We start from the raw sequence: 27314 nt of genomic DNA on the forward strand, positions 1-27314 counted from the left end.
GTGCAACTGTTTGTGCTGTCTGTTATGAATGGGGAAATAGCTTAGTCCCCGCATAGCTCATACCACAGCTGTAATTTTAACATAGTCAAAGCTGGGAAGAAAATGGTTTTCCCATCCTGAAAAAACTGAAATCAGGTCAAAACCAGTGATCTTCTTGAAAGCTATTAATAAACAAGCAAGACCAAAAAAAACCCAAACCAAACAAACAAAACTCAACCCATAATAGAATCTAGATGTTATAGTACTGCCCTTGAATACGGGAGAACAAAGTGCATGTTCTTTCTGTGTCCCATTCAATAATTCCTTGTGAGCCCTCATAACAACCTGCATATCTTCTGATTTGAGATGAGCACCTTTCTACCTTTCTCAACAGAAATTTTCTCTTGACCTTGAGAAACATCACACAGTAAATTTTTATCAAAATTGGTATATTCTGTAAAATGTTTAAGTGTGGGCAAATAAACATTTTCCAGTTACTGATAGTTCTATTAGAAGATCCTCTGACAGCTCCATGGCCTGGTACCTTTGGTGTTTGCAGACAGATATATATTTATTTCTGAATCAACCTAAGTTCAGCGAATCTTGCTAAAGATTTTTCATTTAGCATCCCAGGCTTTATAGCAGTATATTTTGTGTGAATATTACTTAGTTTGAAAGACACAGACTTTCCTTGTCATTAGCATGACAATCACAGTCTATTTTCACTTTTTGAAATTGAGCATTTTCTGGAATGGAATTCTGGTAATTTGTTCTAATTTTTTTTTAATAACCGATACTATAAATAGCATCTATGTGCTTGTTTTTTTAGCATTTGTATGGTCAAAATTGTGTTCACTTCCTCTAAATGGACTTTATGGAATAGGGATAAAGATTCATCAAAAAAAAGTTTCCTGAATGCCAGACTGCTGTTATAGTCAACTCTTTTATGACCACTGTGTTCACACAGCTGTGCTATCTCCTTATGAGTATTTTTAGGTGAACTCTCATAGTCTTGGATAGAATGTCAAGGGCCTTGAAACATCAATTCAGATTATCTAGAAATATGTAGGGGAAATAGTACAATATGTCCTCCCATAATGATTTGCTGGTATTTGTGATTGAACAGATTTATTGAAAATTAAATAAACTTTATGGGGTTCTTAAAGACTGCTATCTTAAATAGCACTGTAAAAAATCTTCAGTGATTTTTGACTGGAATCTTGGAAGCAATATTCTAAGATTCTTGTTCTTGGAAGCAAAAAGTCTCTAAACTTGGTATTTCCTCTAAGAATACTATGACCTCAGGATAATGCCACTAGAGCTATTCACATTTCTCTTCAATCCCGTATAAGGGAAACAAAGGAAAACTAAGGCCAGTAGTATTATGTAAGATATGCAGACTAAAATCCATTCCAAATGCATTTCAATACAGCAAAGCATTCCTCATCTGCTCAGTGACAGCTGGAAGTGAAAGTTGCATAGGTTATTTCAGAACCATCTAAGCAATTTCTAGAAATTTTATAAGAAATGATAGAAATGAGATTTTTTTCTGTTAACAACCTTCTCTAGCATTCTGCCTATTTTATGGCACTGCATAATTTAGCAACTCAGATATTTCACATACATTTACAATGAACAGAAGTAGAAATAACACTGCAGAAACCTCCATGATAAGATTTACTTTATTTTATTATGACATTCTTAGGTGAATACTTCAGTGTGTGATAGTGTAGAAGAAATTGCTGTGAAATGAAGGTACTGAAAAGAGCAAAAGATTTCCTCAAGAGACAAGTAATAAGTCTGCATCCTTCATTCAAGCATAAAGTACTTGAAGCATTCCCAAAGAACGTTTAGAAATATTAGTCAGATTGAACCGTAGAGTATGCCTGGATAACAGTGGTTAAATACACTATACAGAGCCTAGGTTTTTGCATAAAATCAGAATGAGATGATGATGAGACTGCTACTCTTTCACTCAAGTTTAATAGTAGTAATATTAACCAAAATGTGGAATTAACGAAAGCTCGTTGTTCTTTCATCTAGCAAGTCACCAATACTCCTCCATAATAGGACAGTTGTGCAGTACCTTGTTAAACATTCTGGGCCTGATTTTCTGGCATGAAGAATTTTGATTTTTATCTCTTTAAAATAGCATCACTAGACTAATCCATGTATCTCAGTTATATTTCCCTCTCTTGTAACACTGCTTAATACTTAGCAGTGTCCTGTCCTTGAGGACTGTTTAGATTGCTGAGCCAAACTGCACTGCTGTTATTTTCCAGGTGCCTCCATGAAGACATTGGTAAAAGCATGTAGTTTGATTCAAAGAAAGAATATCATCAAATACATTGGAAAAATTTAGTGCACACAGAAATATTGTAGAAAGTATTTGGGATACTTCTAAATCATTGCAAAGCTACCAGATAATGAAATCTGTGTCCATTAAGAAGATTTTTCCCACAATTCAACTGAAGCATGTATTTCCCATTAACATGCACAAAATCTTAAAGAATAATGTTATTAACAAAAATGTTTGATGCAGACTAATTCATGACAAATGCTCTATTCCTAACTTTTTATCTTATTCAATGCTGTATTCTGTGATGGGCTATAAGCCACTTTATTTTTTTTTTTTTAATAAAACTTTATTAGGAAAAATACCATAACCAAAAAAGTATCTTATCTTGAAAATACCTACCGTCTCCTGGTACTGGAGTGAGGTAAAACCTTCAGGTATTTTATTTCATTATCTGTAAAAATTCAGCTCTGTCTTTGAATGCACGAGGGCATACACTTAGCTTACAACTATTTTTCCGTAGTTTCAGAACTAGCTGGTTAGGTAGCTTCAACTCCCACCTCTAGGTCATTTGGGACTCTCTTTTGCTGGTATGCCACAGTTTGCTTTCTGCAAACTATCAGGACATAGGAATGAAAAATAAACCAGTTTTTTCCTCTAGTACTTGTTAAAATTTGAGTGTATTTCACTTCTGGTTCTTTATTTTTAGTATTTTGGATTTTCTGTCATAGGCACACTACAGTATTTATCCCCACAAGCTACTGCTCTGGGCACCTTGATTTTTTTATTGTGTATTGTTTTGCCTAAAAAAATCCAATTGTTTTGTTTCAGTTGATTGAGTTTTGTAGTTGTCCCTGCCAGAGGATTTTCCTCCCCAGCTTCCAGTCACCACCTTCTAGCTTCACCATCTACTCCAGCTTCCAGTCGAGGGTCTTCCTCCCATCTTTCCCAGTCTCCCACACGAAATGCATGGCTAGCCTTGCAACTGTAGGTCCTGCATTGTACTACTGCATTTTACCTATGGATAGCTCCTGGCACAATAACTTTTTTTTTTTTGGTAGTGGCGCTTGAGAGCTGCGGGCTCACGTGGAAACACAGGCTCACTTCTGTGGAAGGTCAGCATTGCTCCCAATGCATAACTGTGTACATACTGCATGGGAACGGGTAGATGAGAGATGCAAGCCCTAGTTTCATGATTAATGTTAACCTTTTCCTAGGCTACATTTTAGTTTACACTGTGTTCTCTCTCTCTCTCTTTTTTACATGAACCATGCCTTTTACCAGGGTTGTGTGCTGATGCACATGTTAAGGTTTAGTTTCTTGTCTCTTTGATCTACTCAAATATATCAGTTTTATATGCTACATTTATTTAGGTCATTAAAAAACATAGAAGAATTGAAAGAGGAATTAATTACTCCATTTTTCAGTGCCTTTTGGGTCTTTTCTTCTGGTAATGCTTTTGCTTATTTCAATAATTTGGATACTTCTTCAGCCATAACTAAATTTTCAAAATAAAATGTAGCTACGGTTTGTGGCAACAGAATTATTTTATGAAAATTGGTAAATACTGATGGAGAAAGTAAGTTTGATCGAGCTTACTGAACTATAGCAATGTTGATGGCTTTGAGTGTTCCTTGTGGAAGAGAGGTAAATGGTCTAGTTATTAAACCAGGGAGCCAGAGTTTCTAGATTCTGTTTCCAACTATACTACAGACTTGTTTGGTGATCTTGCGCAGGTCAGCTGAGCTCTTTCAAGCTTAGTTTACTCATTCATAAAGCTGCTTTTCTGTACATTATCCAAGATTCCTGTGTGCCTCCTGCTATTGAAGTGTGAAAATGCACTAGAAAAAAAACTGATTACAGTATATTTGCATATTACTATTAACACTATCCTCACATTCATAAAATGGAATAGGAAATCAAATTGAAAGAGCAGACAATCAGCATCAAAAAATAAAACAAACTGTATTTACAATGAAAGATATTTAGATAATGAATGAAGAATGTACTAAGTTACTACCAGTAGTACACAACTGAAGGTCCAAATCAGCAGAAACTATAGGGCTATCTAGAAAAAATAATTAACACCTGTCTATTACACTTTCATTTTCTTTAACTACAGCAGTAAAACCAGTATTGACCTTGTAATTTTTGAAAGAATATTAGCTATCCGTTTAAGTATGTTTATATACATAGTCTATGTCAAAGAGCATGACAGAATTCCATACATTGAAATATATTTAGTTTTTAATATAGAACAGCCCATATAAATAAAAACCTATTGACACTAGTGGGAGCCAGTCAGCAGAAGTTAAACTGCATCTGAAAAGCTTAGGAAGCCATTTCCATTTAAATGCAAAATAATTTTACTTTTGATTATATTGATTTCCCTTGTTTTAATATTTTTTGCCATTTCATGGTGTATTTGTGTTTTCTTATCTAATACATCAGGAATGGGAATTTTACAGTGACGTCAGTGTTTTAAGATGACAGGTCCATAGGATTTTCCATGGGACTTGTGATTTTGTGATTCTGACAGCTACCCCTGCACTGAGCCGTAGCTCAACGCCAGCAGAAGTGGTGTGCGCCCACGGGGGCTCTCGTGCTCTCCTCTCCCGTTGGCTTTGCTCGCTGTCACCCGCGGCCCTCGGTGCGCATCAGCTCGTGCCTGCCATGAGCCCTCGGGCAGCTGATTGAGCTTGCTAACCCTGCAGACAACCATTTCCTTTCTGCTGATTTAATTTTCTGTTAAGTTAGCTAACTGAAACAGCCCGGTGAAGGATCTGAGGAAGGCAAGAGCAAGGGAAAAGGCGAGTGAGGTGCAAAAAATGCTTTTGTGACCAGCTGGAACTACTAATTGCTGCCAGAAGCATATATAGCTTGTCCTCCTTGAATCACCAATTTCTGGCCTCTTGTCAGATGTCAGTGTTGATAGATTTTTGAAGTCTATCATCTTGAATTCACAAAGAATATTTTTCTTTATTTACTTTTTTTATTCAACTGAAAAGTCTCTCTACTGTGATCCTTAAGTAAAATCATGGTGCAGGTAATAGACCTTATTCAATAGTTAGAGGGAGTCTTCTCCTCCCACTTTCTTCATACCATCTATGAACTCCAGAGGGTATCCTGCCCTACATCATTTCAAGTGGGTGCTCAGCCTAAACACATCTGAGAGCTGTCAGATTTGCCTTTGGAAGTTAGAATATGTGCAGTATGAGCTCTGTTGTTCTCTTTACTTTTTGGATGCTTCTGGACAACTTCATTAAACAGTATTAAAAATATTCCTGACCATTACACACTTCTTGTCTTCACTGTACTGTATTTTCATTTCTTAAGAGTTTTCTACATGAACGTGAGGCTAGATAAACACTTGAAAACTGGGCTCTGCCTGGCTGCTTTTGTTGTCTCCTTCCATAAGCATAGGGGAGAATTAGATGTGCCTCAGGAGGTACTGCAGACTCTGAAAGGCAAAGCAACAGGAAAGGAAGTTTTCTCAAAGAAATGCGTAAGCTCATATGACAAAGTAATTGTTTTTCTTAAAACTGTTCTGCTTCAATAGGAATTAGGACAATACACTCATTTATCAGGCTCCAACTGCTCCAACCCTCCTCTTTTTTTTTAGACTTCAGTGACACTAGAAGACATACTTTCTTGTTACTCTTGTATAAATGGAGGGTCAATTCAGTATCATATAAAACCAATTTGCTGTAAACTGAATACTTTGTAAAAGTTTTTTTTAATCAGTGTTTCTTCATATTTCAGGTCATAATGAAGTATTTTCTCCCTGATAGCCTGCAAGAAGTAGGCTGGACCATTACTCTCATGATTTGGGTATTAACAAAATGATCACCATCTCTGGCAGAGACCGAGAATTTGATTGGTTTATGCTGGACTATTAGTGCTCTTTGTGGCTCAATCTAATAAGTAGAAAAAGTTCTGCTGATACCTACTTACTTTGTGCCTCTCTCCTCCTTACATACCACACTTGCTCCGCATGAATGAAAAATCTGAGATTTTATTCTATTCCTACTAAGTTAGTGAACATTGAAGAATTTTGTCTAGGGGGACTTCTGCAGTCCCTGCTGAATTTGGGATCAGGCAACAAAGGTACTCACCCCTTCAGATGTCAGGTTTTCAGAACTTTCACAGAATCAGTAAGGCCGGAAGGGACCTCTGGAGATCATCTAGTCCAACCTCCCTGCTCAGCAGGGTCACCTAGAGCATGTTAGACAGGGTTGCATCCAGGCAGACCTTGAAGATCTCCACAGAAGAGGACTCCACAACCTCTCTGGGCAACCTGGTCCAGTGCTGTCTTTCATAATGTGACAAACAATAAAACTGCAAGCTAAAAAAAGACATTATACTCGTAGTTTGTAGTTTTAAAATGTATAAGAATTAAATGTGCACCTCTTTGTAAAAAGGTACCTCTCTTTTTTTTTTTTTTTAATCTTCTGTTCCACAACAGATATGTGCCTCTTTATATGAATAAACTATCAAATGTTAAATTGTTTCTTTAAAGGGCAATAATGTTTCCTTAAGTCCTGAGATTTATTAGCACACAGCTGACTTATCGTAAAGAACGAGACTCTTGGAAGTGCTGTGAGGATGTAATATTTGTAAGACCCCCATTTTTCTGATAGGGTATTTAAAGAAAGTTCTCCTAGCTAAGTAACGGTAACATCTCTCGAGAGCCTAGTCCAATTTCCCCTTGCAGCCTCAGTGTTCCTTGTCTGCTTCCGAGCACAGATGGTGCCCCGATAACCTTTTAAAGGTGTACTGGCATTAGTCTTAAAAAAAAAAAAAAAAAAAAAAAAAAAAAAAAAAAAAAGCCTGTAGGTTGTCTTCCTTTCATTACATTTGGCTGTCATCCATCACTTTTGAACATGTTCATTAAGAACACTTATTCAGACTTAGAATCATAGAATAACTCAGGTTGGAAGGGCTTTCGGGGGGTCTCTAGCCCAACCTCCTGCTCACATGGGGGCCAGTTGTGAGATCAGACCAGGTCACTCAGGGCTTAACCCAGCTGGATCCTGAAAACCTCCAGTGATGGCAACAGCGCAGCCCTCTCTGGGCACCCTGCCACTGCATCCCGTCTCCTACGTTTGGAGGAGTTTGCCAATGACAATTGCCAAACTAAAACAAAAATCCTAACTAATAATCATGTATTATATTCAAATGTGTTTCAAGTGAAAGAAAAACAGCTATATTTGACTGCAGAGTTTTAAAATCCTTGCTTTTCTGACAAAAAATTGAAGGTCAGTATAAATACATTATCAAATGTGCATTTTAATGGAAAACAATTTTACCTTTACCCTTGAAAAACAACTAGGAGTTTAAAGTGACTTGAGGCTCTATTGTGCATGTCTGAATATTTTTAAAGAGCTACTTTGTATGCTTTAGATGCTGAGATCTAAAAATACGTTTATTCCACAACTAGAATATACTTCTGTTGGAAGAAAAAGGCATAAGAATTTAGATGCTGACATGCACTTTTCTTTTCTTTAAATCACACAGCTTACAAGAGCTTTTCATGTCCTTTTAAAGCCAATGAATTTTCTTCAGAGTAATACCTCTTTCTTTGAACTGTCCAAATGAAATACAGGACTTCAGAAAAAATAATAGAGTCTGCCAGAAAAGAAATCAATAGAATACTGCAGTGCATACATGGGTGAAGGTGGGTTGGAAATAAAAGGACATGAGGTGAACTTAAATATTTCCAGAAATACCACTTCTTTGCTGGCATCAAGCAGCTGGTGCAAACTTTACTGGTTTTGTATAGCACAGGTTAACTTACCCATGTTTACTGCAAACAGTCTTTCCTTTCCTCTCAATGTTCAGTGCAAGACGAATGTGGTTGTGCTTTCCGAAGTGACCAATTTACTCGGTGAAATAAGTATTTCCTGCTGAAGAGCCCTAAATATGTTTCCATGTAAGAATCCTTTCGTTTATAAATATAGTTTAGTAGTCACGGGCCCACGACACGTCTGTGAAGACATATAGTATGTCCTTGAGGAGAGTACCTCGTCGCAATTGCCTTCCCACTGCGATTGCTTTGCAGCAATGATGAGTACTCTTGAAGATTTTAGTTGACTACCTATTTGTTTCGTGCTCAACTGTAATGAAAAGAATAACCAAAGAGATAAAGCAAAGCTGAGATGCTCATGATAATGCTGAATTGCTAATCTTACAGCGTGAACAAACATGCTTGTTTAAAAACAAGTATTCAGTAATCTAATAATTAAACATGGCTGAGTTAGCATTACTTTGGATAACCTTAGCTATCGTTGTTTTGTGTTGCATCATATTTTTAATTTCATTTTCTTATGAAAAGAGGAATCCTCACTTGTCTGCCAGAAGAATTGAATCATTTTTTGCTCTCCCCTACCTTTATCTTCTACTCTCCAAAAAATATTTTGGTAAATTCTTTATGGTACTCCCTAGATCCTGTCAGGAGCATAGCAGGTGCCTCATATCATTAGTCTCTAGGCTTTAATCTCCACAGGAGATGGGTCTGAAGAACAGTATCTATCTACTTTATACCCGACTCCTTCCTAGAAACCTCACTTCAGCAAAATACATGAGAAGTTCACTGTATAGTGATATCAAAGTGGTGGCAATCAATTTCCCAGTTTAATTATTAGACTTGGTGTAAAAAAGAGTTTGTTTTAAAGCTACTTTCAGAGCTTGATCTGATGCTTTTTTTTTTACCATGAGACATAATGAATAATATATTAACATTCATATTTTCCACGCCACTCCTGAGTTATGACAGAAATGTATAGCATGGTTTTCTCATCTCCTGTTTTTTGCATGCTAAAGAATCCTTGTCTGTTTAACCTCTGCTTGCATGCAGTCTGTTCCACAATTTTGATAATCCCTGTTGTCGTTTTGTTTTGCTCACATTTTCTTCTGCTGCTTAATCCTTTTTGAGATAAGGGGACTAGAAACACACATAATATTAGTATTCAAAAATTAAGTTGATCAAAACATGGAAAATGTATAGAGCATCATAGTTATCATCAGGGTTCAAGGTGCAATATTGTGTCGCATTTTCTTTATTCCTTTTCAGAATTTCTAACCTTTTATTTGCTGACGCTAACATAGAACATAAATCCAGAGTACCTCTAAGATCTCTTTCTTCCGTAGAAATAACTATAAAATGCTATTATATTTTTTTTTTTGGGGGGGGGGGGAAGGGAGGGAATGTGCTCCATGTGATAATGCTTTGTTTTTGTTAAAGCTGAAATTTAACTTTGAATTTCATTTTGCATTTTTATTACCCAGTGACTCAGTATCATGAGCTCATTCTGCAATTCTTTCTTTGAGCTTAAATTCCATGAATAATTTATTATCATAAACAAATACTGTAGCTTCGCTGTTTTTTTTTTTTTTTTCTTATCATGGACAAATATCTTGAAAGCTTAGTTCCTAGTACAGTATCCAAAAATAATTTCCTCCCACTATGAAAACTTTCTTTTTATTCTCATCTTTTCTTGCCCCCCTTTATATGAGCATTAACCTCTATTTAAAAACCTACCACTGCTGTGTGTCAGGAAATCTCAGTTGTTTGGGGGAGGGAGAGGACTTTGTCAAGGGAAATTGTTGAAAAGTTTTTGGAAACAAAAATGCACTATAGCAGTTGAATGGCCATATGCTTGTCTGCTTCTTCTAGTAGCTCTCTGATATATAATTTCTATGTACAAAAGCCGTGTTCATTTTTTGTTATAATTATCTATATATCTACTAAAACTCGGTTTAGTATCCTTATTGGTAGTGTAACTAGTTAGGAAATCATACTTATTGCTCTATATTTCCAGAGTGCATCAGGCAGATCTGTTTAAGTAGCGGAGTCACCTTTAGTTTCTTCAGTACATCGTACAGTGGATATTTCAAGTGATACAACAGACACCACTGCTAATAATCCTGCAATTTCCTATTTAACTTTCTATAGAACTAAACCCAAAGAATATACAATAGTACTAGTAATTTGTTTTTTTAAAAAAAAAACCCAAAATATATGCTTAGGAATTTTTTTTAGTGTCTACTTGTTTTAGCAGCTCCATTCTTGAATACTAATCTTAGTTCTATTCCACTGAATTTGCGAAAGGCTTATAAATATTGGATTACTTTTTACTATTAATTTTTATAATTTATATTTTGTATTATTAGTCCAATAAAAGAGACTGCAAGCCACTTCCTCATATGAAGCATGTGAATATTTTAATTAAGTTCAGTGAAATAATGAGCACATTTAGAGATATATATGTTTTTGCTTTGTGAAGTTGTGTATTTTTTGCTTACGGATTTTGATAGATAAGGCTGACACCTTGCAGGGTGGAGACCCTTGCAGTTGCTTTATGGTGTAAACCATGCATCATATGTCATCCACTCCTCCCAGTATGAACTGAAGAGACGGAGCTGAAGAGCTCTGTGCAACTAAAATCTATTTAGCATGCTACCATAGATGGGAACTCCAATACGATATTTGCCTAAAGGCAACACCAAATAAGTTGTTTAGAAAATTTCTCTATGTAAACTCCTGCTACTAACTGAAAAAGTATTCAAGCAAATTAATATTGTTTCAAAAATAAGGAAACTTTCAGAGACTCAAATCTCAAAATAATCCTAGAATGCAGGACATTTTCTTACTAAACTATCTTGAATGCTCACATACCTCAAAAGAAATGAGTCCCTTTTTAAAATGTATAAATCTTCAGATTTTCCTAATTCCATAGAAAAACACTGCATATCACAATTCAATTACAGCAGTAGGGGAGTTAATTCTATATGTGACTAAGTATCAGGCAGACATTGGAGGCGCTTTGCTGAGCACTTTGTATTCTGTTGTTGTAGTGGTACAATGTGCCTTACAAAGCACAGATCAAATGTCACTTTTGTTCCGAGCACAGTAAAAGATATTGTTAAAATAGAATCAATCTGTCTTAGCTAACCTGGTGTTTTAGTTGTGAGTCAAAAAATGTTCATTCAGATTTGAACCACTATAAGGTAAGAAAGGATAGTCATAAAAATACTATTACATTTAAAAAAAAAAAAAAAAAAAGAAGAAGAAGAATGAGGAAGTCCTATGCATGAGTAAAGATATAATGATATAATACTGTAGTCACATGTACATTTTGCCTATTTGTGCATTCAAGCTAAGTTAATGGTAATTTATTTTTATCTGAGTTTTCAGCTTACGTGAAATGAATGATAAATTTGCTTAAATAAGCCAAAAATAAAACCCCAAACTCCATAGCCAAATACCACAAGCAACAAATTTACAGATGCAAGAGAGACTATGCCTTCATTATTGTATAACATTTGGGGATTCTGTGGCATACTTTTCTTACCATGAAATGTATGTATAGTTTTATAAAAATAAACTAAGTGTGAAATATGAATGAATAATACATTGGACAGGACTTTAAGTTTTGATGACTGATTATCTCAAATCTTGGAAATACACGAGCCGCTCAGAACATACGTGCAGTCCATACAGGCATTCAACCATCTCATACCAAGATTAAACAATTCCCAATAACTCTGTAAATTAAAGACTGAATTTTTGGTATGGGCAACTAATATTCATATTACAAAGCTTCAAAGATGAGGATTATCCTGGTTGTTTTCTGTTGTTTGATATTTGTAATACCATTTATCCTTCACAGGCTTTGAGGAACAGAAAAATAAAATTTTAAACACATGATTAAACACAAGAAAAAAGATTTGTAGCCTTGAGATTGGTCAGATAAATCTCTGAGGTTGTAACTCTGGCTCTGTATCCTAAAATGTCATTATTAAATCTCTTTCCATATGTGTCAAGTGCAATGAAATCTGGAGTACTGTTTAAGGTTTGGGACATCTCTTACTAGAAAACAAATGAACTTTTAGAAAAAGTAATCCAAGATATGAGGGGACTGAAATGAAAACAGATTTTTAAGGATTAAATGTGTGATATTATATTCGGTGGTATAGAAAAGTTTATGGAAGCTGAAAATAGCTAGAATAGTTGCACTTATTTAAGATATAGAAAAGGAATATCAAAGACTAAAACAAGTATTCTGCTTTAGCTATTTTTTTCTGATGCTGATCTTGATAATACGACTTAAGACTACTAATTGAGCTGACATGACTATTACAAAAATAAGTAAGTACTGCATGTTTGTTGCTCTATTTATTTGTTTCTAGCTATTTTATTGGTACTATAATTTGAAATGAATCTATAACTGAAAAACTTTATTTTTTAAAAATGCTGAGTAATAGTGTGGGATAAAGTAATAAGGAATCTTCCTGGAGCAACATGTAGATTAGTTTTCTTGCTATGGTGCTAGCAATCTCATTGCTTAACATTTGCCTATGAATTCCTCATTTGACAAAAGCAAAGCAATGACAGAAGGGGAAAAATAACCCTAAGAGCAGTGAGCCCCAGGATCTTCCTGCCTGCCCAAAAGCTTTCAGTGTCCCTGGTGATCAATGGAAGACATTAGGTTGATGGGGATGAAATGTATCTCCTACATACAATGCAGGATGGTTGATGAGAACATTTGTTAAGGAATCCTGGGTGCTCAGTTTTGAGATATACCATACTTAAGTGAGGAGTACCTTAATGTTACCTGATGATCTTAAATTGTTCTTAACTCAAGGCAGGTGAAGGTAACAAGTTAGCACAAGCCTTCGTTCACAAAAAGCTCTGCCACACTGGTGGGAGTTAGTTGTTCAGCTGCAATGTAGCTAGAATGACACAATGCTCTGCTGCAGTGGACAGGAAAGATCAACCAGCTGCTCCTCACTATGGGACATTTGAGAGAAAAATGGTGTGATGGAGCTCTACGCTTGCCTCTCAGTGAATTCAGGGTAAGAGAACAAACCTGCCTGAGAAGAGGAGTAGCTTGTGCATTTTAAGTTGCACCCTCTTCTCTAAGGCATCGTTGCCTGGGTAGCGTTCTGCAGAGCTGATTCTGAGCAGCTCTCCCAATGGCTTCTGCGCTTTCATCTCACTCGCAGGGCAAAGGTAAGCATGGATTCAGTATAACAGAAAACAGTTTTTTGCTTACAAGTATGACAGATACCTAGACTTAAAGGTCTTGTCCAATGCTTTGTTGAAATCAATGCAAAAAATGACATGAATTTAAACAAGCTTTAGCTAGAATCAGGATGTCTGGATCTGTGTGTGATGTGAGGCAGACACCAGCAGCTAGTAGCCAAAACAATATCCTGGATATCTTCTGTATAAAAATAGGATTCTTTTTCAAAGGCACATTGATATAATTAATAATATATATAAATCAGTCTTGTTTCAGAGTTTCTTTGTACAGTTCTTTATGATTTTAGTTGGTATTACTGTTTTCAAAACAAATGAGCTTATACAATATCACTTAAAATTATCTGAGACTATAACTTTAATAAATCACTCCATTCTGCATCTGACTCTATAAAAATAAGACTGAGACATCTCTGGAACTGTAAGTTAATTTGAATTGACATCACTGACATTTGCGATTTGAAAGACTGAGAGTCTGCATTTCCCATGGGAAAAATCTCCTTTGGAGAAGCGAAGAGGGCTTGGCCCAAGTGAGACTTTCTGACTTAAATTGTTGCTTATCCAATCTTCTCATGTTTATACTTAGAGAACCACAGAAAGTCCTCCTACACCATTTCTTTTTGTCTTCTGTCTTTAAACATGATAAGAAATAAAAACAGAACACTATTAAATAACAACGTACAGCTCTTATGAGAACAGACTTTATGATAATGTTCACATTATTATAATTTTCACATTAAACTAATGTAAATACCACAGATCTTTAACTAGATACAACAAATCTTTGTTGATATTTAATTTAATCAAGACACCTTGCATGAAGATTGCCCTATGAGCCTGTTTCCCTTCTTATGAGATGAGTAATGATTCATATTCACAAACATGAAAAGATTGGAAGAGGTTAAATAACTTGCTTTATTGTGTAACATGTTCACTGCAGAACCAAGAAAAGAACCCAGACCTCCCATCTTCCAGTCACTACAGGACTAGTCTCTGACTTATAATTCAAATAAACATTATAAAAAAAAAGTCTTCGTGAGAAAATAAAATGTAATGTCAAGCACATCTATCAATTTAATCTTCTACTACATAAGTTTTCATTGTTAGAACAAAGCAATTTCTCTGTGTTTACTGTAAATTATATTTATGCATTCCTTAGCCCCACAAATGCCATAACTGACCTTTAGGGGAACTGAAAGGCTCCTTATTTGTTAAAGTGCAAGCTTGCACATCTGTTTCTGCTGTGTCAGCTGATAGCAGTTGTAACATTAAATATGTTCACAGGCCGTCATTTTTTGCATTGGTGATGCTGTTTAAGATATCATCATCACATTAAGCTTTACTTCATGTTTGCTGGATAAATAAAGAATGAACTTTTTTTAAGTTAAATAAATCTTACTGTGATACTACACCCATTAATTACCTGGGAATTTAAAAGTTAATATCACTACAGTTCATTGTGATAGGACAAATTTTCAGTCTTTCAGATCAACTGAGTAAATATGATGACTGACCTATAAATTTTTTAAAAAATAGTGCTCATCAGAGATTTACCAATAATGAAGACAATTGCTACAACTATTTCATGTATTTTCATTGTTTACTGAGGAACAGTAGAGTTTCTTCATTTTCAGAAGAAAGTCAATATATTACAAATACAATTTCAGATTTTTGAAGTGAGTTTTAAAATGTTCTTCCTTGAACACTCAAATTCAGACATTGTGTTTCATACTGAAAAGTTTGAATTGATCTAGATTCTATGTCATTCTGATTACTCTACTTTTGTGGTACTTGGACATATTTTATACCTAGAAATAACCATCTAGTCTGTATCTGGGTTTATTATTAATATAATCATTCTTCATGGCAGCAACAAAACTAGCTTCATAATAATAGTTAGCTTCATGTTGAGTTTCTATTAAAATTAGAATAATAGCTATTAGGGATTATTCTTTTGTAACGAATACTATTATCTCTACGATGTCATGATAACAGCTTAATCCTAAAGCTGTATAGTAGAGATGTAAAGTAGAAAAAAAGGATAATTTCATAAAAATATTTTTCCCACGTAATTATGATTTAGACGTGTTAAATCTCATTGCAACAGATGTCAGTACTAGAAAGACCAACTACGATCACTTGCAACTCTAGGATCTTTTTTTGTGATCCTTTCCTAGTAATTATTTTTATTTTATTTCTTAACAGGATAAAAGATTTACTTTGAGGATTGATTTACACTTTGTATTGTAATTTGTTGAGGAAGAATGTATGTGCCTCATTTACCCTCAATGTTCAGGTCTGTAGTGAAGACAAGATGTTTGTTTCAATGGAGAGTGTTTTAGCTGTGAAACAAATGACTATAGCACTGTGATTACCAAGGCAGAGAGTCAATACATGTCCACATGATGGAATTAAAAAAAGCATTTTTAAAAGCTTATGTTAAAAGAATCTTGCAAAATCAAAATGCCCAGAAGTTAAGAAATTCTGCTCTTAAAGTGGCAAAGATAAATTTTTCTCCCTGTGATATAAACTTTAATTACTTTAACTGACTGTGGAGAAAAGATGTCTAAGCTATGTAATTGAAGATTTCATCACAAAAGTGTGCAGAAGCTGCTAATTAAGATCCTACTAAGTAGCTTTAACTTTTCCATTTCCAGAATTTTATATACTGGCCTATGCAAGTACAATAAAGTTGTTCATATTTATTTTTTAATTGAAGTATTGAAACATGTATTCGCAAATTTTGTAGCAGTAGATTCTTTACCAGCTACCTGAAATACTGAGATCTCAGACACACTGTGAGAAAAGTAAGTTGTATATTCGAGACATACAACTGCACAAAAAAGATCAAAAGACTAACAAAGACATTTTTCTAAACTATATCAAGACTTCAAAAGTACAGTTGCCTCTTGTGCTACTTCATTTGAATACCTTGATTCATTTGTGATGGGAAAGTAACTCAGGAACTTGCACATTTTTGACTTTTTAATTTTAAACATGGTCCAGGACCACACCAGGGCAGACAGTCTGTGTGGTTTCATTTTTAAAAAAATGTGAAATTATTTTTCTTAATTTTTCAGTTTCAGAAATTCCCGGGACTCAGGAATTTCTCAGTGCTAAGCCTTTAGCACTATTGTATTAAAAATGAAGAGAGGGAGAAAGAGAGAGAAAGAATGAAAATCTTTTAAGTTAAAGTGATAAATATAATGGGAACTGCAGGAACTATGCATTGAAATAGGATCATGCTGTCAGAGCCTGATGCCAAGAAGCAGGAGGGAGGGAAATAATGAGAAAATGAGCTGTGGGGAAATTCAGCACTTATGGTTTTCTCTGTTTTTCTTTATATTTTTATCTTGTTGGTTCCAGAGGGCCACTGAGTTTCCTGTTGATTTGCTCCAATTATATGTGGTCAGATGGTACTGTCACTAGAGAACATAAAAATAACTGTAGGTCTTACCAGTAGCAAAAACCTAGCAGAAACATAAGTTGAAGCTTGATTTTTAGAATCAGTGGTTAGATTAATCTACACTGCTTCAGGAATACAGAACTGAAAAATGAGTGTTAGTAGGGCTCATGGCCAAAAAGGAAGAAATAAAAAGAACAAATGGGCCATCAGCTTACTCAAGACACTCTGTAGCTTGTATGCTGCAAACAACAAAATCAAGTTATTGTTTGCAGTCAAAATGACAACAGGATAGGATTTTTTTAAATTGGACTAAATGTTAGTCAACAGGAAAAACAACTTTGTATAATACACTCAAAAAAAATACCTGCTTTCAGATGTTAAAAACAGATTCTACAAGGCAACATATTATTATCTATGAGCGAAAATAGCATGTGATGTCAAAGGAAAAGTGGTACTCCTAATAACAGCCTGATTTTAACATCAATTTGATTTTTTTTTTCCTAAGTGTTCCAGGATGTTGATCTGGATTGTGATCATAATGCTGTAGCTATTTATTTAGTTATGTATGAGAATAAAAGAATGAAATGCCTTTTACAAATTGATTCTTTGATAGTTAAAATACTTTGGTTTTGAATCTTCAAAGAATTGTTTCAAGATGATGCCATCATTTCCCAGGGGCAAAGGGGAATTGCTTATCTGCAGCACAGGCATTTTCCTGTTTAGCATGAATGTTCTGTGAATATTTTGTTTTCTGACTTCAGTCCCTCTTTTATTTATATATATATATATCTTAAAAAAAAACAAAAATGTCAAAGACATGAAAGCCGTAATCATAAACTTCTAGAGAATCCATGCTCATGCAGTTTCACCTCCTGAAAAGGACAAGTAAATTTCTCCTGAAGCCAAGTAAGTTGGACCGACGCCTGTATTTCAGAAAGGTATCCAGTCTTATCATAGAATCAGTAAGGCCGGAAGGGACCTCTGGAGATCATCTAGTCCAACCTCCCTGCTCAGCAGGGTCACCTAGAACACATTAGACAGGGTTGCATCCAGGCAGGCCTTGAAGATCTCCACAGAAGAGGACTCCACCACCTCTCTGGGCAACCTGTGCCAGGGCTCTGTCACTCTCACAGGGAAGAAATTCCCCCTCACGTTCAGGCGGGACTTCCTGTGCTTCAATTTCTGCCCGTTGCCTCTTGTTCTGTCACACAGGACAACTGAAAAGAGTTTGTCCCCATCCCCTTGACACCCTCCCTTCAGGTACTTGTACACATTGATAAGATCCCCCCTCAGTCTTCTCTTCCCCAGGCTGAAGAGGCCCAGCTCTCGCAGCCGTTCCTCATAGGGCAGGTGCTCCAGCCCTCTGATCATCCTCGTAGCCCTACGCTGGACTCTCTCCAGTAGCTCCGTGTCTCTCTTGTCCTGGGGAGCCCAGAACTGGACACAGTACTCGAGATGAGGCCTCCCCAGGGCTGAGTAGAGGGGCAGGATCACCTCCCTCCACCTGCTGGCAACACTCTTCCTAATGCACCCCAGGAGACCATTGGCCTTCCTGGCCACAAGGGCACATTGCTGGCTCATGGTCAATCTGTCATCCACCAGCACTCCCAGGTCCTTCTCTGCAGAGCTTTTTTTCCAGCAGGTCAGCCCTAGCTGTACTGGTGCCTACGGTTATTTTTCCCTAGGTGCAGGACTCTGCACTTGCCCTTGTTGAACCTCACGAGGTTCCTCTCTGCCCAGCTCTCCAGCCTGTCCAGGTCTCTCTGAATGGCAGCACAGCCCTCAGGTGTGTCAGCCACTCCTCCCAGCTTGGTATCATCGGCAAACTTGCTGAGGAGGCACTCAGTCCCCTCATCCAGGTCATTGATGAAGAAGTTGAACAGGATGGGACCCAGTACTGAGCCCCGGGGGACTGCACTAGCCACAGGCCTCCAACTAGACTCCACGCCCCTGATGACGACCCTCTGATCTCTGCCTTTCAGCCAGTTCTCAATCCACCTCACTGTCCACTCGTCTAACCTGCACTTCCTGAGCTTGCCTAGGAGGATGTTATGGGAGACAGTGTCAAAAGCCTTGCTGAAGTCAAGGTACACAACGTCCACTGCTCTCCCCTCCTCTACCCAGCCAGTCATTCCATCCTAGAAGGCCACAGTTTGGTTAAGCAGGATTTGCCCTTGGTGAACCCATGCTGGCTACTCCTAATCACCTTATTTTCTTCCATATGTCTGGAGATGACATCCAAAATGAGCTGTTCCATCACCTTTCCAGGGATGGAGGTGAGGCTGACTGGCCTATAGTTGCCTGAGTCCTACTTCTTGCCCCTTTTGAAGACTGGAGTGACATTGGCTTTCTTCCAGTCCTCAGACACCTCTCCAGTTCTCCATGACTTTTCAAAGATGATGGAGAGTGGCCTGGCAACAACATCTGCCAGCTCCCTCAGTCCCCGTGGGTGCATCCCATCCGGGCCCATGGATTTGTGGATGTCTAGCCTGCCTAGAAGCTCTCTAATCCTATCCTCCTCAACCAAAGGAAAGTCTTCTCTTCTCCAGACTTTCTCCCTCATGTCCAGGCTGCAGGATTCCTGGGGGCTGCCTTTAGCAGTGAAGACTGAAGCAAAGAAGGCATTCAGTAACTCTGCCTTGTCACCAGGGCCCCCGCCCCATTCAGTAGTGGGCCCACATTTTCCCTAGTCCTCCTCTTGCTGCTGATGTATTTGAAGAAGTCCTTGATTCAAGTCTTGATTCAAATTAATCTCTCCTAATAGAAATCAAGGATTGGATGTTTTTATTAATTTGATATTCTGTCAAGCAAAGGTCACTTGCTTGGAGAGCATGAACCAGAGTGCATTAGATGGTAAGCAAAATGATCTTTGGATATTCAATGGTTATTTGACCACATGATTACGCCTTTCGGGCTCTCTTTCTCATGGGCTACAGTGCAAAACTTGCTTTTTGTAAAAATGAGGATGAAGATTGATAGCGATGAGTAATTTGTCTTTTTTATTTACTGTTGGACTGTTCTTCTATAGATGTGAATGTCCTCAATCCTTAATACAAAATTTTAAAGCCTGAACATAAACTTCACTCAGGTGAATATAGTTTGTCAAAGACATATAGATCCCCATAGTTAGAATTTCAGTGTTTCCTTATCTCTATTTCCACCCTGGTTCACTGAAGTATCTGACACAGTGATATATGAAGTGGCTTTTCTTTTTTTTCTTTTTTTTTTTTTTTTATTAATGATATTTGTCCAGAGAAACTGTAGCTTTTCCTACCTGGTATCCTCTGTCTAAACGTTCTGCATAGTTTTTATTCTCTTATTTTTCATGAATTAAATCTGCTTTGGAAGTCAGAAGTCAGACCAATCTTGTAGTCTAATCTGAAGGTGACAAAGTGTGGATATTTTTGTGTATTCTGGAATTTGTTTATTCTGTGCAGAAACCATGACAAAGATGTCAGCTTGGTAGAACTGGGGAAGCAGTACTAGTTTTATTCTACTTCCTAGCTATGAGTTCTGCAGATGATCTTCTGAGAAAATATGTGTAATTTTTATAATTGAAATTTATTTTAATTCAGATTATTTGATTATTTAGCCTTTTCTGAATATTTAAACTTAATAGGAAACACGAAATATATAATCTCATAACATAATATGTTTCTATGAGTCACTGAGATTTTGACAAATCTGGAATACACTCATACAATAAAATTCTAAGTTACGGCTACTATAAAATGTCATGTCATCTAGTTGTTGCAACGTAAAAATGAAATAAAGGGCCTTATCTTTGTATTATGGGAAAAAGAGAATAAACATTCAGAGAAATAGCAATCTTGTAATCTTTCACTGCAGTCTGTAAACATTGCATTGAATCTGGATTCTTTCTTTATTTTGTTTTCTCATTAAAGTAATTAGTAAGGAGAAAAATATTCATTCAAGCTGTTAAAACTGTACTGAAACAAATAATGTGAGATGCTATATGTGCTTACCTTCTAGTGATAAGTAAACTCAGGGCTCCCTCTAGTGAAATTTCAAAAAACATTTTTTTTTCACTGAGTTAAAGTTTTAAAGTTAAATCAAAGATTTCAGTAGCACATCAAGCAATATAAGTAATTACTTTTAAATTATTTCAGAAGTGCAAAAATGTGGAACCAGTTCTTGTTATTCAGATGTGCTAGTATAAGTTTATGAACATTTTAAAATAAAATATGATATATAAATCTGCTATTTGACTTTGTACACAGTGAGTTATTGCCTGAGACAGAAGATTTGTTACTGTACATGGCTTACACACTTACACATATTTTAAGTATCAGTTCTGTTTTCTAAATTGTCATTTTGAATAAATTCAAATGTCCAGTTCTGGGCTCCCCAGGACAAGAGAGACATGGAGCTACTGCAGAGAGTCCAGTGTAGGGCTACGAGGATGATCCGAGGGCTGGAGCACCTGCCCTATGAGGAACGGCTGCGAGAGCTGGGCCTCTTCAGCCTGGGGAAGAGAAGACTGAGGGGGGATCTTATCAATGTGTACAAATACCTGAAGGGAGGGTGTCTGGGGTCTTTTCAGTTGTCCTATGTGACAGAACAAGAGGCAATGGGCAGAAACTGAACCACAGGAAGTCCCGCCTGAACGTGAGGGGGAATTTCTTCACTGTGAGAGTGACAGAGCCCTGGCACAGGTTGCCCAGAGAGGTGGTGGAGTCTCCTTCTGTGGAGATCTTCAAGGCCTGTCTGGATGCAACCCTGTCTAATGTGTTCTAGGTGACCCTGCTGAGCAGGGAGGTTGGAGTAGATGATCTCCAGAGGTCCCTTCCAACCTTACTGATTCTATGATTCTATGATAACCTATTCAAGTATGAATTAAATTGAGTTTCAGAGAATAGAAAACAAAGGAAAGGTGGAATAGGGAGTATGGCCACCTCGTACAGTAATTTGACATGTTGCTAAGATTTACATTTGCTAAGCAGAAATACTAACTTGACTTGTACTAAAAGCTATGCCAGAGGATTAGGCTTGGAAAGAAAAAGAGAGGAGGACTACAGTTCATAGAACTGGTTGAAGAACAGTAAGAAAAATTTTTAAAAGTTAAATAAGTTGTGATTCATGCATCACTAGAGAGAAAAGGAAATCATTTAGGCATTTCTTGAATTGAACAGTTGGATAATCCTGAAATAATATGTTTTCAAAAAATCTTAGTATAAATTAAGTGAGGACTTCCAGCATACCAGTATTTCATTCATTGTCACATGCTGTGGTACCTTTTGCTACCACTCATGGTTTTGTTATACCTCTCTAATTTTTGAGCAGTGCTATTGTTCTGGTACTCAGTAAAAGCCAGCTAGATCATGAGAGCTTAATCCAGTCAAGTACAATCCATACAGAAAAATAAGAACAGGAAGCTCTGCATTTTCTCCTTATGCATTTTTCCTATCTTCAGAAGGAATTAAGTGCAATGTGAATAGAAGCATTCATGCCTCCTCCTTCATTTTTACTGCAGAGAGAGAAAAGTAATGGAGGCCAAAATGGGCCCTGTCAGCAATTCCCCCTCAGGGCTGGGATTCCCTGGGAAGGTATCCATCCATATGCCCGTGCCTGGATAGATTTGTTGCTATGGTAGCACCTTCTCCATCTAAAAAACATTACCTCAAATTTGATATGTTTCACCATTATTCATTATGATATGGGATTATAGCATTGTAACTATAGTTAGCGTTTGCTAATGTAAATCAAAACTCTTATCTCAGAAGGACACCAGCCAACACTATTCACAGGTGGTTTCATCCGGTTGTTTCATATTATTTGGGCAATCAATCAAATAACATTTCTGCTGTCCTCTGCAATTTCCTGTTACTCATGCCCCAATATTTAGTAACTGATTTCCAGTCCTTCTCTCTCACTCTTTCTTTTCTTTTTGACTTCCCAGACTGTTTATAAATGAGTTCCATAGTCCAGCTTCAATTTAGGAATCAAAAGTAATTTTTTATGCTTTGTTGAAGTACAGTATCTCAATAATTCAAGCCTGTAAAGTTGCCAGATCTGTTTTCTCGTGAGTTTTCCATTACTTCCTGCTTCCAGTCATCAGTATGTGAAATGCCTTTCTTGTGATATTTTGGTGCTTCAAGGTCTGATTTCAGTAGGAATTTGAAGAAATGTTGACAACTGCAAATATGAAGAATGGTCAAGGAGTCCTTCAATGAGGTTAATTTTGGCTGTGTTTTGAGAAATGGGACAGATGGTGGAGAAAGCTCAGCTCTTCAGCTGATATAAACAAACTCTATTTTAGGCCCAAATCACTTCTGTTCCAAGTCGATTAGGGAGGAGTAGTATCCGGTCTGCCTAGATCTAGTCATTTTTTTTTCACTGCGTCAATGCTCAGAGAGCCTAAATAAAATCAGACACTTGCTAAGTAGGAAAGGTTCATACATTTTGTATGAGAAATAATCAGAGATCCAAATTGCTTACAAGCTTATAATAACACAGATAAGTCTTAGGGGTAAGGAAAGTGGTACTCCATTCCAGTAATATTTCCATTTTATAAGAAGGAAACTGGTCCTATTCCTTAAAAGAATCATCAGATTGTCTTCCTCCAATGTTTAGAAGTCTTTCAGGAGCAGTATGTTTTCTTATTTTGAGACAAATTTTGAAGTAAAGTTGACTGTAAATGTTAAGTTACAGAAAATGAACTATTGAAATGTCAAGCTATGGATTATGGAACCTTTTCAATTTATCGCTGTGAGAATAGATAAAAATAATGGATAATTTTGGCTGCAGTACCTGAAATAGTCAAAAAGTTATGACATAGGATCCTGAATTCTCTAATCCTACAGTCATATTTTCAATATGAAACAGATTAAAGCTGCACTTTATTTCCATTCTACCTTTGCTAGAGGTTCCCAGAATCACTAGCCAGCTCAGCTTTGAACATCTGATACACTTAGTCATGCTGAGTCTGATCAGTTTGGCTGGATTGATTCAGAATATTTCCTACAGAAATGTTCATAAAACCATGAAATGCTCTTAGAGAAGTTTCTCTTTCACATGAGTCTTTAGAGGTTATTTCTTTGAATGGTGTGTTTAAAGAAAAAAAAAAGGCTTTTCAACTGCTATTCTGTTTGTTTACATTTTGACACTATGTAGGGAGTTTCTTTCTGTGGTGTTTCAAAAACCACCACCAAAAATGCAAAAAATGACACTACAATGTGTCAGGACCGTTCACCTGTATAACCTGGCCTCTCAGTCCTGCACTCTGCTTAACAGATTTATTGTGTATCGTCTCCCTCCATCATGTTTCTCTGGCATTACTACTTTTCAAAGAACTATCTGTTATTTCTGAATGAGGAAAACCTGACTGCTGGAAAACTGTATCTGAAAATGTCCACGCTGAGATTAAAAAAAAATGAAATAAATAATTTTGGAAATTGGAAAATAGAGCTTATATTACTATTAGGAACTGCATAGAAGAAGGCCGACTTAAATGACTGACCTAGCATCACAAATGGATTGTAAGGCACAAGAAGGGAGATTGTCCGATACTGTAGATACTTGACTGCTTTCCTCATCACACTGGGTAAGACTATTTAGACAGTTGTTCACCAGCTGTTTAGACAGCTGTAAACCATGTACATTATTAAGACAATTAATGTCCCATAATTTGTATTTAGATGCATAATATCCTTTTTATTTCTCCCACTCTGTCCTTCATTTAAGATTCATCAATTTCTGCAATAAAATAAAAGGAAGACAAATCTATGTTACCATACTATCTTCATTTATTTTTAGAATAGATCAGGCCTAAGAATTTCATGAGTCTAGTTCAGGAATTTTTGTTACCCAAATTCTGTATGATCCTTTCTTACCTTAGCTCTGAGAACAAATTTGTTACTTAGATGTTAGTAATAGCAGGTAATACTCAAGTAATTACATATAACCTTAGTGTAAGCATTTGCCTTGATTCCAACTTTTCCTTATTGTCCTCCTCGTAAGTTAAGTCTGAGTTTATGAAATCTCATTTTATGAAAAAATCATTTGTCTTTTCTTTTGTTGTTGTTGTTCTGATCTTTCAAAAAGGTTTAACCTTAATGCTGTCTTCACAAAGGCAGAAGCTGCTGGCCAATGGCTTTGTTTCCAGAGCTGGAAACCTTGTGTTTTTCAAAGATTCAGAGTATTTAGAAATACATACACAGCAATAAAGTCTTTAAGCAAATCTTGTCTATATTCTATTTCCATATAAAATTTTGTTTTCATATCTGTTTTTCTAAGTATTTAGTTTCTTCTTTATACTTTCTAATACACTTTCGTATAGTTTCTACATTCTATTTTTGTTTCATCTTTCATCTTTGTAGATTATAGCCTGTGTATATTTGGAGTATTCCTCTATTCCTTAGAGTTAAAAGATCATAAGGGATTTGCATGTGTTTACTTGTCTGTGTATGTTTAATCAATTTAGCAATTACAAATTCCATTTTGATAATTTATTTCCCTCTTCAAATGCATCTTTCTCTTGGTATATGCTAACAGGAAAGATGGCATTTGAGAGATCCAAATGAGAGAGATTTTTGCAAAGATATTCCACAAATTATTCAGAACGAGATCAAAAAGGGAGCCTAACCTCCTTTTAGACTTTGCTGGCCTTCTAAATGCAAGATATGGCTTGTGTCCAGCTAAGTTTCTGCCCTAGTTTTCATTTCTATGAGCAGATCTACTCAGGTTACCCTGAGCCTCGGAAGTAGGCAACCCCCTGCTTATTCCACTGATAGAGCCTGGTGCTGTCAGCATGTTTACACAAGACTCAGTCGAATATAACTCATACAGAGTACAGCTACTCAAGACACTTTTTAGCACTTTTTGCTTGTATGCAACAGCACATCAGCATTCCCACTTCAGCAGAGCAGCCAGGTAGGTCACTGGCCGTGAAAAGAAAAATGTAGACGCTGTCATAGCTGTCTGAGATAGCAGGGGGACAACACGGTGATCCTAAAAGATGCATTGAGTGCTATGCCTCAGAACATACAGTTGAGTGTAAACCTCCCAAATTCTAGGTGTCTCCTATCTGCGAGATGTTTCCTTTTCTCTTGCTGGAGCTATTCTAAGAGGTACTGCTTGTATAAATTATTAAGTATTTATCATAGCAGCAATTTTCACCCAGTTGGAATCACAGGTCATCAAACATTTTATCCTGTGGTCTCATAAATATTTAATTGGTGTGAAATGGAATCAGAGAGAGCATAGATTTGAATTATTTCTTATTCTTTCTATGAGAACATTAATCATGTGATTCATGGCTGTTCAGTGCTGGTAGATAGAGTGCCATTAATAACTAATGAGAAGAAAAAACTACAAGTAAATGCCTAACCATGTCCAGACAGAGGGAGCCAACGCAAGGAAGGCATAGGAAGGAAACATCCTAGCTGCTTTGAAAATTTGGCTCTTAATATATTTCTTTCTCTCAATCTACTGCTTGTTAGAACAAGTGTAACACTTAGCATTGCTAATCCCCAGAAGACAAAACTCATGGCTCGTTATACATTTTTTAAGTTAGTGTTCTCTGTAATTGCTTGTATTTTGATATATATCACTCTTGGCTGTGATTTCAGATTTTGGCAGCTTCTGCTTTCAAAGAAAATAAAAACAGATTTTTGCCTAGTGGTGTCTCTTTCAAAATGTGAAGTTGTGGATGAAACACAAAAATTAGCAGCAATGAACAGTTAAAAAAAGTTTTTTTTTTGAATGAGGCCAGATAAAGATACAGAAGTAAAGTTTCCTGTGACGGTGACATAATTCCTATCAGCTCCTTCACTTTGCAAGCAATAGTCCATTTCTAGCTCACGTGGGATGGCACAATCTGTAGACATTAATGTTATCTGTACTGGTTACTCTTCATGGGCTCCTTAAAGATCTCCCTTACCTATTTTTGAGAAGAATAAATACATGTGTGTGTGTGAAATGCTTAGATGCTAGATCAATAAAGTTGTATCAGCATACAGAGAGCTTGTGCCAATCCTACAAAGAAGGAAGAACAGTCACAGTCAGCGCTGCTCTGAGCAGGCTTTTTTTTCTTTTTTTTTTCTTTTTTTTAATCACTCAAGTCTGTTTACACTGAGAGAGGACTCCATGGCACAAACCTGCTCAAATAAATAACTGAAATAACTGGAACTATCTAAAATAAATCCAAGGTACTCTGGGAAACTGCAGCACACTTACTCTTCCTGACGCCTCTTCTGAAATCTGCATCTCAGACAAAGCAATAGCATAAAAATGGCAAGTGCCTCGCATTCAGATAAACAGCTTGTTGCAGCCAGAGATCAAAGAGCATTTTCTTCCTACCATACTTTACCACTGCTTTGCACATTTTATTTCTCCAGTAGTGACAAAAGAATAAAAATAAATGTCAGAATAAAGCTCAGCTGTCCTAGCCTACATTCCTCACTTACTTCCCGTTCTCATCCGCTGTTCTTTTCTGTGAACATAGATCCCTTTCTGCAGTGTAAAGAGTTTCTCCACTGTGACTCCCGTCCTACAGAATGATCCATCAACACCAAGACTGACTGATTTATATTATTACCATTCTCCTTGGCTCTTCCTGTCCCCACTAC

This window comes from Rhea pennata, chromosome 5 (genome assembly GCF_028389875.1).
Source record: "Rhea pennata isolate bPtePen1 chromosome 5, bPtePen1.pri, whole genome shotgun sequence".
In the NCBI taxonomy this organism is placed as follows: domain Eukaryota; kingdom Metazoa; phylum Chordata; class Aves; order Rheiformes; family Rheidae; genus Rhea; species Rhea pennata.